General features: G+C 38.1%; 1 protein-coding gene across 1 annotated transcript in view; it reads right to left on the minus strand.

The window, feature by feature from the left end:
- The window catches only part of CNTN1 (contactin 1), a 214,117-nt gene that overhangs the window by 148,031 nt on the left and 52,420 nt on the right, over positions 1-13,666 (minus strand). Inside the window, exon 2 of the mRNA XM_053943219.1 lies at positions 6,687-6,730. The gene's annotated coding sequence lies outside the window, so the exon portion shown is untranslated. The remainder of the gene's footprint in view (positions 1-6,686; positions 6,731-13,666) is intronic.

The following is a 13,666-nucleotide window of genomic DNA, read 5'->3' on the forward strand; positions in this document are numbered from 1 at the left end:
AGTATTGCTCAACTGAATTTCATTGCAAAAACCAATTATGGGAATTTTGTAAAGTAATGTGGCAGGCACAAAAAAGCACAGACAGACAAGCGCAGACAGACAAAACTGGAACATACCTAAGATATGCATGCAGCCACAAAAGTGAGCAGGGCTCAACAGCCTAAGCAAGAGGGAGACTTCAATCATAAGCTTTCACCCGAGTTTGAACTTCAAAATATAAATGAAATAGAAATAAGGCTGACTTTACTTATCCACCATGAAATGAAACATAGACCATTGTTCTTGGTTTCTATCATAGTTTCATTTCAATCCTTTATTAACTCCAATACATGTTGTGGCTATAGAAAACACTTTAATTAAGAAGAATAATTTCATGTTTAAACTCTGTTGCGAAACAGAAGAAGGAACATTTTCAAGATGCAATCAAGTCTGTGGCCATAAAGCAATTTGCTGGCCATTTTCATTTTTCCCTGTGCAGACCTGGTAGAGAGATGGTAGCTGATGAGTTTGTCACCCTCAGTGCTCCACACCTGTAATTTTTTATGGAAGTAAATTACTCACAGATTACTATATTCAATAATTTTTTGCTATGGTTATAAACAGACTGGTAGGAATCTGTAAAGGATAGATGTGGTTAAAGAGCCCTTACTTTCAGTCCTCTTTGCCTTCTTTAGACAAGCCTAAGTGAAGAGAATAATAGCTGGTGGGAGTTTAGTGGCCTAATTTTTTTTTCTTGTGTCAGATAATTGAGGACTGGATTTCACTGGAAGCAGTTACTCCAGAAGGACTGAAACAGTGACAGAAAGAGAAAACTGAGCTAAGAAAAAGAGGGTAAAATGGAAAGGCAGAGAAGGAAATAAAAAACCTCAACAGATAAATAGAGATAGGAAGCACTTGGGTCATCTAGATCAGTTTGTATACCTCAGCAGTATACATACATCACCTTGTACAACTTCATACTTTGAATACCTATTTTAGACAGAGCTCTAGAAACAAACTCAAGTTTCAAAATGAAGTTATCCCTCATAAAAAATAAGAAGACCCTGTAGGCCACCACCCCTCTTGTTTCTGCAAAGAAGATTACCTCTAGCAATATTTTTTTGGCAGAGCAGATTTCCTTTGCCACTACGCAGATGAAAAACATGACTGCCTCTCCAGAAGTGCTCTGCAGTGATGCAGACTCTGGTGATGGCAGACTCAAGTCTATCAAGAACATCAGCCAATCCACCTAACACCAGTATCACCTCCAGCTGTGGAAGCCACTTTTCTGATCCATTAGCTATCCCATAGCTTATCTCCTGGGAGTACAGCCCATCTGGCTGCTGCCAAAACAGACTCACTGCTTTCCCATCAGCTCCCCACACGGCTCTCCTCACCAGAACAGCACAGAGTAGACAGCAGATGGTCTCTCTCCTCACCACATATGATGCACACCCAAAAACTGAACTCTTCACACCATTATTTCAACTAATATATTTTCTGTGTTACCTCAGCAGTATCACAGTGAGTGATCTAATCTAATTTGCAGAAGCAATTCCTTAAATCTTGATGTTCTGGCATTTTCAATGCCCTGCATTTCAACAGAGATGCTGATAAGTTTTGGAGAAACTTTCAAAGGTTAAAACAGAAGCCAGGATACACTCTGTATTAACCAAATACTTCAAAGATGAGTCTTGAGATTCTCTGAAGCTTATTCTGTGAGAGCAATCAAATATCCCATCCTAATGCATCCATGGGAGTGACTAAAACAGGTATCATCCAGAAGATAACAATTGCATTTAAACCTCTCCTGTTTGTGTGTATGCATTTATGTGTGTATAAACATGCAGGAGTACACAGATGCCATTAAAAAGAGATAAGGAACTATTAGCAGCACTTCTGTTTAAACTACCATGATGCAAGATTAGCAGAACACATGTAACTCAGCAATTTGTTATATTTCATCTGCAAAATCAGGTATTCACTATTCAGTCATTTATAATTAATGTATGGATCAGATTGTTGTCCAGCTCTCAGTTACAAAGTACTATGCTTCTGCAATTTTTCAATTTTAGAATGGTATTATTTTGAAGAATAAGCATGAAATCTTATCTTAAAATAGAGAGCTATATCCCAAAAGGCTCTCAAGCAAACTCAGCAAGGACCAGGAAACCAGCTGAAAGTGCACTTCTAGTCTGCAGTTTTAGTCATCCTTGAAGTGATAAACAGGAGAATTACACACTAGCACATATTCTTAGAATGAATATGTAATTTCTGCTTTTGTATTTGGTAAAATTAAAACAGTACATGATATTACTGAAGTCATTACTGGCATTCTGCATTTAGTCCTTGAATCAACACTTCAAAAGAATATTTAAGACCAAATTAAAAGTTTCTGTTAGTCACAGTTGTCAAACTTGCCTCAGGCAAAACCTAAAGAACTTTAATCTATCGGATTATTCAAAAGAAAGCCAAGATGAAATTGTACACTTCACAAATATCAACAGATTTCATAGTATCTGCAATGGTTTGGGGTGGCATTCATACAGCCTGTTGTTAAAAAAGTCTGTAGTGTAAACATTAATCTGTGATCTCTTGAGTTGCTTTTTAGTGAATGAGCATTTTTAATAATGCAACTATCAAAAAATGGAACATCTTACTGAGATATTTAAAAAAAAACCATGCATTTCAAATTAATGTCCATATCAAGGAAAGGCTGTGTGGTCTGCAACTATCTAGTAATTGCTTTTGGATCCTAAAATCTACAAGTAACAACTGCTTTGCATATTTATTGGAAGGTCCAGTAAGCACTGTTTTGTAGACTTAGTCTCTTTACAATTAAAAACACAGACTGTTCTTGATGCAAAGCAAAAGCTTACATATCAAAGATATCAGAGTCCTGCAAGGCCATTTGGCTCACTATTTTCATCCATATGAATCACTTTTTATTTACTTGGGAAAACTGGCAACACATAAAAGTCCATTAATGTCTTGCCCTGATTCAAATAGATTTCACCACACTTGTGATCTAAGTGCCCGACACAGATGCTTCCTTTCCCAACAAAAGGAGGTGGTGTTTGACCCCAGAATCAATTCCAGAGGTTGACTAGACAAATATCTCAATCTTCCTCCCATTGGCTCTGCCTAGGGAGTGCAGAGTGTTGACACATGAGCAAAGGAAATGTTTTGAGCATCTGCAAGTATTCTGCTCCTAAGCTACAATAAATTATGTTGTTTATGCAAACAGTGCTTCTTCTAAGCAAAATGTAGTTTAATTTTCTTTTGCAAATGAAGATCTTATGGGTTATTTTGGAAACTTGTATACACCATCTCTGTTAGTTCAGTTACTGTTTTTCCTCCAAGGCTACTGGCTTTTGTGGTCCACTCTAGCAAAGACTTCTCTAGACACCCCTAAGTATCTATGCCTGACACTCAGTATTTGCTGCTGGTTTGATAATGATTGTACTCGCTGTTTTGCAAGAGCTGCATATGTGCTTCCACACTGTCCTGCCAAAGTCAAAGGATTTTGCTGCTAGTGGGAGTAGCGCTTGGGAGGTGCCTTTCAGTAACATACCAGTCACATTTTAACCCCAAGTAGGGTGGAAAAATACTCATGCATGTTAAGAAACTGCAACAGTAACTATACTGAAGTATGCATGTAGTAAATAAAAACTTTAAAAAAATCAAATGTTGAAGGCACAGTCCTGCCTATTTCACAAGAAAATTAGTTGAAAACACAAATACAGTTGATTCAGGCAATCTTAGCTGGACATACTTCATCTTTTCACAGTCCCTACTGTGTCAAACACCTGAGTAAATTACAATAAATAAAATTTTCTCAACAGAAAAATGGCAAGATAAATTACCTGGCCTGTTGCAATGTATCAGTGTATCAATCAATTTCTGCAAGTTTGCAGCAGTTTTGTAAGATATTGCTGTGCACAGTGCTATTGAAAAAAAATCTGTTGGTTTGCTTTTAAACAGAAAAATCTCAAAAGCACAATTAACTGCACTGTTGGGAAAACTGGTGCATATCCAAAACAGCTCCCAGGTGAAGATCTTTTATCAAGAAGACAATGCTAGACATTTACATTTCTGCCAGTCTGCTCCACAAGAGGAGCAGACCACTCCAATAGTACAAGAATAAGAATGTGGATCAGCAGAAGCTGAGGCAGTTGAGTAATTCATCTCTCTTGAGAGGAATGATTGCACTCTGTACTGGCTGGCACAAATTCTTGAACAACAATCTACTATGTGGAAAACAGATTGGCCTTTATACTTTGCTTAGGCCTTTATCAAGAGCATCTTAAAACACTTCAGTAATTTGAAAATCATGCCTCCAATATAAAAGGCAAATGCATAGATATAGAAATTAATATATCATAAGCAGAATCCATCCTATGAAGGCCTTTCCAGGGAAAGGCTTGTTGGACCTGTTTCTGGTCATTTAAAAATATCCAAAGGAATTCTGCAAGACCATTGACAAGTATTTAGTCCGAAGGAACAGTTATAACCAGACAATCTTTCATGCTTAGAAGCATTGCAATGAGGAGGATACTCCATTGATGCACAGAAATACAACTATATATCAAAAGCACTAGTTTTGAATGTCTGGATATTTAATTAGCTCATAGCATACCTCAAAGAGATTTCTAGATGAGATGCTACAGCTTATGCAATAATTAACACACCAGCATTACTTCTGCTGAATACCTGAATAATGATATACTTGCATCTCAACCTCTTCGAATACATGAGAACTACTGTGCTTGGTCTTATCACAGAACCATGTCTCTGAGTCAGACACCGAGAGGCACACAACAGGCACTTTGTGCCACTTCCCTGCAGCCTTGGCCCCAGTGCTGAGTTCTGCCAGAGAGTGCTCCTCTACGGCAGCTCAACATGGCTCAGCATCTCTCCCAGACCTGAACAAAACATGAATGACTGGCAGATCCTACAAACACTGGCTAATCCCATAAGGTCAGAGAGTAATAGGGAGGCTGCAGTGTTGCATTCCAGCTGCACTGCCCTACCAGCCTCTGGCATTTTACATGATAGACACTGACTAAAAATGGTGATCAGAGCTATATGCTTAGCATGTGACCTGCTCTATCTCTACATTCCAGGAGCTCAAGAGAGAGCTGTGCAGGACACAAGTGGCTTACTCCCAGCTGCTTCCTTCCCTGGGGGGAAAGTACTGAATTACATTACACCTGACCTGTGGCTCAGTGCAGCTGCACAGACCCCATAGCACTGCCTAATGAGCTTGCAGGCAGGTGCATCTCCCAGCAGAGATTAAGCAACGCTCTCTGCCACTGCAGCAAAGTGCACACTCCTGCACTTACACCTTCCACACCTCTGTAAGGACCTTTGTTCTTCATTTTCCCTTTTTTTTTTCCTGGGGAAAAAAATAAAAGTAATATTCATCTTTACTGATGATATAAATTAGAAACAGCAGGAGATTGTGGCCATTTTCAATGAAGACAAAAAGCATCAGGTATGTCCAGCTGCTCCTGGGATCATGAGCTCATTTATACAGAAAAATAAGCAGTTTTTTTCATAAGAGAGTAACAGCATGTGCCATGCCAGTTTTGGGCTTATTGGTAAGGAAAGTATAAAATGTACTTGGAAAATTGAGTGTGAGGAACAATGCAACAAGGGTGGATAAACTCTCTCAGACAGAAAAGGAGTGTGTGAACAATTTCACAGATCTCATCTCAGATAGGGAACAGGCTTCAGAAATGAAAGATCTGTCTCAAACACTTGTCCCACGGAAAAAATGATGCTCTTGTAAGCACAGAGGGCAGAAGCCCTATGAACATCTACTTGCAGCAGTGTGCATTTGCTGCAAGTTTCAGAAATGCTAATGGCTCCAACATATCTGGCTAATAAGAAACTTCACTTATATGTGATTCATACTAAAAGCCTAAGCACAGCTGTGTAAGGACTGGAACTAATACAGTGAGGCATGATATCATACTCATAATACAAATAGAATAACATTGCCAAACTTCCAGAACTCTGATGAGACAACTGGAATCACAAATAACTATTAATAAGCTGCACTTACATCTTTGTTAGTGAAGAAATCAGTTTTCTAGAATGTAAATAGAAACAGCTTAACAGATGAGTTAGGTCTCTCCAGAAATTATATGACAAATCAAGGTCCAAAGACTGAAATAATTCCTAAAAGGTATCCCATCTCATCAGCATTGAACAGTCATGTCATACTATACAATACATATATATTAATGAACCAGCATATAATCCACATACTGTCATATACACAAAAAGTCATGTCTTAGTACTTTGGAAATGGACGAAAGATACAGATAAATATTTGACTCTCTAAGAATGAATTAAAACTGTAAAACTGGAGATTTTTGGGCTATTTGTCAGACAGGTTAGCTAAGGATGACTAAAAACTTAAGTCTGAGCTACACTGATTTGTTTGTAAATTTACAATTAACTGAAGCAGTATATGAAACAGAAATGCAAGGAGGAATTTCACAAAAAAACCCAAACCGTAATGAATGTGAAGAATTAGTGTAATTTGCTTATATTACACAGATCCCTTGGGTCCAGTCCTACAAAAACATTCAACAAAACAGCTCATCAATATATCAGTCAAAGACACCAAGATTGAGCCTCTCAGAAAGATTACTTTAAAATTGTATGCAAGAGCTGAAAAAATAGAAGTCACCAACCTCTAATACGGTAGACTGTTTCTCTGCAGATCCAGAGCCAGTATCTAGAAATGAATAAAAACAGGGTTCAGTTGTTTGCTCAATCCTCAGTTTTTCAGTTACCACTTGTCAGAATTTGTTATGCATATTTTCATAACATTGTCATACAATCAGCTTCTCTCAGAAGTTTCCAGGATTCATAAATATGTGGGTTTCCAGTTAGTCACTTTTTTGTATAAAAATAGGACATACCCATAACATTGTACTAAAATTAAAAGCAGAGAAAACCTGTGTGGTTTTATTTTTCCTGATTACTTCACAACAAGCTATTAGAGGCTTCCTTTACAAATTGGCCTGGGTGAAGATTTAGCTACGTTTTCAAGTTATTAACACCTGATCAGAAACACTTGATCCTAGAGCTGTCTCCTGAAGTAAATTACACTGAGATGCCTGCTCAGACACATACTATCACAAAACTCTTGCTTTGTCCAACACAATTCTTCCCTCTGTTGTATCTCTTCTGACCCCGTCTTATATTTGTCTCCATCCATCAAATTTTGGCATGTTCTTCCAGAAAAAAAAAAAGCACACACAACTTTGGGTATTACTTGTTTATCCCAACTCTTTTCTGATTCACAGCTGTAGATGTTGTCAAACTACCTCCAAATCTCAATTGCCTCCCTTAGGAGTTTCGGAGTAACATCCACTATATATCTTGATCAGTGGAACAAGGTAGGAACTACATTATAGTGGCACTACTTGCAACTTTCAAATGCTTCCAAGATCTACAGCAACCCCAAACATTGCATAATACAGAGAACTCACTTCAGACGTTTGCTACATAAAAGGAAAATATTTTAGCTCACTCTATCTCTCTATTTCCTTTTGTAACTGTAGTTCATTCATATTATATAAATAGGATTTTTAATTTGTATTCATAGCGAAAAGCTCAATGATTTAAATATGCAAGATGTAAAATTATTTTAGATATATTAAGTCCAATTGCTACTTCTATGAGTGCCATAATAATCCAGGCACTCAGGCTCCAAAGCTGTATTACTCAGTAGGTAGGTTAGTAAAGGTGTGCTTGTTACTCTGTTGCTCTTGCACTCTGATTTACTGTACTACTTTTCACTGTACTAAGAGAGGAAGACTATGACTGTACTTTCAGGCTCATCCCTTCCCCCTGTTTATAGGTCAGTTAGTGTACATGTTAAGACACCTGGGCTTAATCCTTCTGCTGCTGCTGACATGCACAGAATATCACATTATTTCCCAACTATAAAAGTTTATTACTTCTACCTCCTTGTAAACTACTACTGAGAATACGTGCATAAAACTAATTTTAATAATTTTAACTACACTTATGGAGCCACAGACAGAAAAAGAGCCACTTTGCCATGCCTAAGTTTTATTCTCCATTCACTTCCTTGCCTAGTATGTATTTGCAAGGTCAGAAGTCTCAGTAACTCTAAAGATTGGTTTTCAAGAAAAACACTTATCTTTAGCATGAAGTTCTTGGAATAACAAGTTATTGAGTACACTATCAGAATAATATAATATATTCTGTCATTCTTTCAGCTCTAAATAAAAAGGTTTACATGCTTGCTTCAGAATTGTTTACCTGGGTTGGAAAATAAATTAAAACAGAAAAAATCCAGCATCAAGGTTCTGAATGGTTTTCTGAAATGGCAAGCACTTTAAGAATGTCAATTGTTTATTAGAGGTCTCTAGGCTAATCACACATTTTTCTAAAGCAAAGGCATGAGAACTATTTACTACCATATTCAGTGAAACTCCCTAACACTACTAAACAATAGTCTTTCTATAACTTTCCCCATATTATCATCCCTTTATTGTACACCAAACTTTGCACTTGTTGTTAAAAGATTTACATTTATTTATTTCAACTAAAGCTTATGACTACTGTGCAATGTAAGAAGAAAAAAAAAAGTTAAAGAAATCACCAGCAAATTTAGTCCTCACAGCTCAGCAGCTCCCCTGCCCACATACCAGGGCACAGCAAGGAAAGGAGATGCTCCATCAAAATTCACTCCTAGTGACTAAATAAGCATCTTCCACAGACAGCTCTGGAAACCATATTCCTCTTTCATATTTGAGGAACAGCACTGAACTCAAAGTATTTCCATCTACCCGTACATGAATCGAGCCACTGAGTTATCTGGGAAAGCAATTGTATTCATTTTACAAGGATTCACAATACTGCATCAGGTGTCATGAAAATAGGATTTGATAATTTTAGCTCATAACATAATGAAGAATACTTTTTTCAGTTTCACCCCATTTTTCCAATTCACAGGGGGGTGTAAAAGATAATGAAGTGATTTGCATGAATCTCCATAGATGAAAATTTATCGAATAACACACAGAATTTCAGAACATCTTCACTTCTTCAGCCTTAATCACACTGTGAAGCAAGAGAGAGCTGTGATGGCTAAAGTTTACTGCTGAACTCAGTAATGCCAAAGCAATCATAAGGAGACCTTGAAAACACCACTTTCAGACTTCGCTAATCAGAAGAACCCATCAATTCAGCACCAGGCACTGACTGCACAGCAACGGTAAAAAAAAGGCCATTATAAATTAACCTCCACTCAGAGAAAAGCCCTTTTGTAGTACTTATCACATATATGAATACATTGCGGATGACACTATAGGAGGAGTATGCCATGCAAAAGATCACCCATGGACAAGAAACACAGGGAAAGTAAGAACTTTAACAAGCTCAAAAACAATTACTTGGTTTGTATCAGAAAGATATTTGTATCTCTGTGACCTACTTAGGAATGGCTTCTGGCTAGGAATACAGTATGCAGAATCCTGCATTAATAAAAAACATGCATTGTTTTTTGTGCATGTCAGGAGCTTAGATGTTCCAAGTTTCAAAGATACACAAAGCTGTTGCCTTCCTAGAGATATTAAGGTTCAACTGAAAAATCAATATGCTAGTTTGTCACACAAAAAAAAAAATCTTGGTACAAGCCATTAGACAAAGCATTTCTAAAGCTATAAATTGCATCAAGATTTCAGTTCTGACTCAGAATAGTAAGGACTTCAGACATTTCTCTAGTAGCTTTAGTCAAACTGCTAGCAATAATTTCCCACCCTCCCATGCCCTCCCTCCTCTGCATTTCCACCTAATCACTTTAGATATCTTTTTTCTTCATCCCACACATTTGGCCCTTCCCTAGCTTAGCTCTTTCTAGGACTATCACATAGAAGTCATACCAGTCTTCCTTAAGCTCAGACATTAACTTAACTCACTTCACATGCTGAAGGCCAGGCTTAGAGTCAGCTGAAAAACAGGCACATTCACAGGAAGGTATGCACTGGTATAAAATAAATTCCAATCACCAAAAGTCAAATATTGAGACAGCTCCTTCATAAACTATTAATTGTAGTGTCATGAGGAAAAAAAAAATCACAGAATTATCTACAACCCTAGAAAAAAACCCCAAAGTGCAGCACCGACACAGGAAAATACAAAAGGCATGAGCCACTAAACATAAGTCACAGTATATAGGAGTGAGTCAGGTAAAATCAGTTTTGACAGCAGTAAACAGAAGAAAAAGTATGATATGGAACCAGGAATCAATTGAGAAAGCACTACTGCAGCATATGCCACAGCACATATACTGCAGTTGAGATGGCCACAATACAGATTATTGCTACACAATTTCAGAAGGCTTTAAGCATGCACCCCTACAGAGTAACACCATACCCCATCAGAAGGCTTCAGGCATCTGCCCATACAGGGTAACATCACATCAGAAGGCTACAAGCATCCACCCTTGCTCTTTACCCCAACTTTTTATACCCCTTATGTTCATGCATTGCACCTGTGTGCCTTCTGTTCCCCTTCCTGATTGGTCAATACTGATCGGTCAGTTCACCTGAGCACTCCATGTCCCATTGCCTTCAGTGCTGCTTACCTGCTTTTCACAGCTGTAGCCCATTAGGGATGAGGCTCGGCCACAGCCCCACTCCCAGTTACCACAAACTGTGTGCCTACAAAGTGCAAGTAAGCCAACCTTGCTAGAAAAGAAGTAAAAATGTCTCAGTGGATTTATGAGAAGGCAGTAAGGGACCCCCACCATTAGCATGCCACTTGTCCTTGCACCAATGTGCTACTGATTCATCGTAACCTCACTCATCTGCCCCTCCAGTTGTCCCTGAGAAGTATTGACACCACCAGGCTGCAGACTCAAAGGATGCTGAAAGGGTGAATGTACACAATGGAACACATACTAGAAAGTCTGTGATTAACTCTATCAATAACTGTAAGGAGATGGACTGAAATAACAGCTGTATTTTGATTAGAAAGTTAAAAGACTATAGCTAAAGATAAACCATAGCTGCTCACATCACTCAACATTCCTCTGTCTCTGTAAGCCCCTTGCAGTCCCAGGCTGAGCACCAGAGCCCTGCCTGCCTTCAGCAGAGCTACTGCCAAAGGCGTCAAAAAAAAAACCACACTTCCAACTGCCTCTGCAATGCTTGCTCCCTCTTTATTCTGATTTTAACTTAGGGCCGAAGCTTAAGTCACTGCTTTCACAAGGAATTAAAATTGAGTATTGTAAGTTCATTCATACTGGAGGTGTATCACAAAGCAAAGAGACAGATGCGGTTCCTGCCTGGGAAATTACAAAGGCTCTTATCCTGAAAAAATTTACATATCAGGAACTTTATTCAAGTAAGTAATCATGCAGGACCAGGACCATTTAATCTTTCTTCAGAAACTGAGCCTATAAAAACAGCACATGGATGCTGCCTGCACTTTCAATAGCAAATCCTTTATTTTATATTATCATTCTACCAGTAATTTAGCTGTAGTGTTGCTAAGAGGATTTCCAACATATAAAGTAGTATTGAAATAATATAACTATTTGCATTTGAAAAGTATATTGTCTATTCCAAACAATATGGGAGGAGATCCCCTCCATGTATTAAGAAATCTCTAACTAATCACTTTAAGGCAATGATGTTACCCATTGGAGAATATGAAATTCTGTTCAAAACCTCCTTCATAAACCATTCTTTATGCAAGACAGAAATGGCTTCTGGCAAAGCAAAAAAGATCTGCCTGTGGCAAGCTAAGTATGAATTTCTGTTGCTATAAATACAAAATGATGTTAAAAATACAAAAACAAACCAGAAACCAAAGGTACTTGCTTTTTGACAAAGACACAAAAGTTTCTTCTTTTTGATTAAACTACCCTTTGTTCTAGAGACTCTTGAAGCTTGTTTTGTTACTATTGTTCCAGAAACCATGTGATAACATAAACTTTAGTTATGTAAGTTACCATCCTACCACATACTAAGCACTAGAAAACATTAAACATCTCTTTGTAACATCCTCTGGGTGTGAAATGTAGTATTCCAAATGTCTTAGCTGGGAAAAAGTTAGAATCACTCTAAACTGCAAGCCTCCTCATTTCTATACTATTTTAATGCCAAAGAAACACCAGAAAACCAAGAAAATTCTCTATTTCATAGCTACCCTCACCACCTAGATACCATTTATTGACAATTGGGCAATTAAATAATTTTTTCTAAAAATATTGGAATATTTTAAGTGGGAGGCAGATATGTTGCAGGAATTAGTAAATTTTATTCTACACTCAGCATAAAGAAATTCACTTTGTGCTATTTATTGTTAAGTGATATTTTCAAGTTCTGACTCTGGTGACATTCATGTACCTTTAAATTGGCAGTTCATTGAAGAACAAAACTAGATTATTAGTTATTGGATTTCAGTGATCCAATGAGCATGTTTGGACAGCCACAGATTTTGCTTATACATTATACTTTGAGCATTAGATGCATAAGATTTTATGAGGTGTCCCCGCTTCTAGCATGTGCTGATTATGGTTGGGATAATCAATTTTCTTCACAGTAGCTGATATGGAGATGTGTTTTGGATTTGTGATAAAAACAGTGCTGATAACACAGGGATGTTTTAGCTGTTTCTGAGCAGAGTTTACCCTGAGTCAAGACCTTTTCCATGTCTCACCCCACCCCATCAGTGAGAAGGCTGGGAGTGCACAAGGAGTTATGAGGGGACACAGGCAGGACAGCTGCCCCAACTGACCACAGGGATATCCCAGACCATGTGGTGTTGTGCTCAGCATTCAGAGCTGGGGGAAAGAGAAGGAAGAGGAGAATGTTTGGAGGGACGGTGTTTGTCTGCTCCAGTCACTGTTACCTGTGATGGAACTCTGCTTTACTGGGGATGACTGAACACCTGCCTGCCCAGGGGAAGTGGTGAATGAATCCCTTGTGTGCTTTGCTTTCATGCACAGCTTCTGCTTTACCTATTAACTGCTTTGATCTCAGCCCACTAGTTTTCTCACTTTTACTCTTCTGATTCTAACCCCCACCCTACCAGGCTGCTGGTGCTTAGTGGCCTGTAGGGGTTAAACCACAATACAGCTCTTATCTGGGCTTGTTCACAAGCACAAATGACTCAGAATCCCTCCTGTGAACAAGTTTCATTCACATAGAAGCAGTATCAGCCACACAAGTGAGATCACTCTGTACACTAGGTCATTTTAAGTGTACATCTTTACAGAATTAGGTATTTCAATGAGTATTTCAGCTTAGGGTGGTATATCAAGTGTTTAATACCAAGGATGTTCTTAACCATTGACCAGAGCAACTACGAGCCCAGTTAAGGCTAGATTTGAAAAGCGCTTTCCTATTTCACACAAAATGTATTAGGAAGTGGAAAAAATCACATGTTTACTAACTCCCTCATTTTCATGTATTGTATCACTACTGTATTTGCTCTGAAAGATAATGGGACAGTTTGAAAAAATAGCTGCAATAGAAGCATTTACTGAAACCAAAAGCATCAAATCAAAAAGGTTTGCCAGAGTGAACCAAGCTCAAACAATTTATCAAGGGCCTCCAAATTTAGGGTTGTCAAAGACCTGTAATATATTCCTCCTAGTACACAAAAGGAAAATCATCTTTTATCC

This window comes from Vidua chalybeata, chromosome 5, assembly GCF_026979565.1.
Source record: "Vidua chalybeata isolate OUT-0048 chromosome 5, bVidCha1 merged haplotype, whole genome shotgun sequence".
NCBI lineage: Eukaryota > Metazoa > Chordata > Aves > Passeriformes > Viduidae > Vidua > Vidua chalybeata.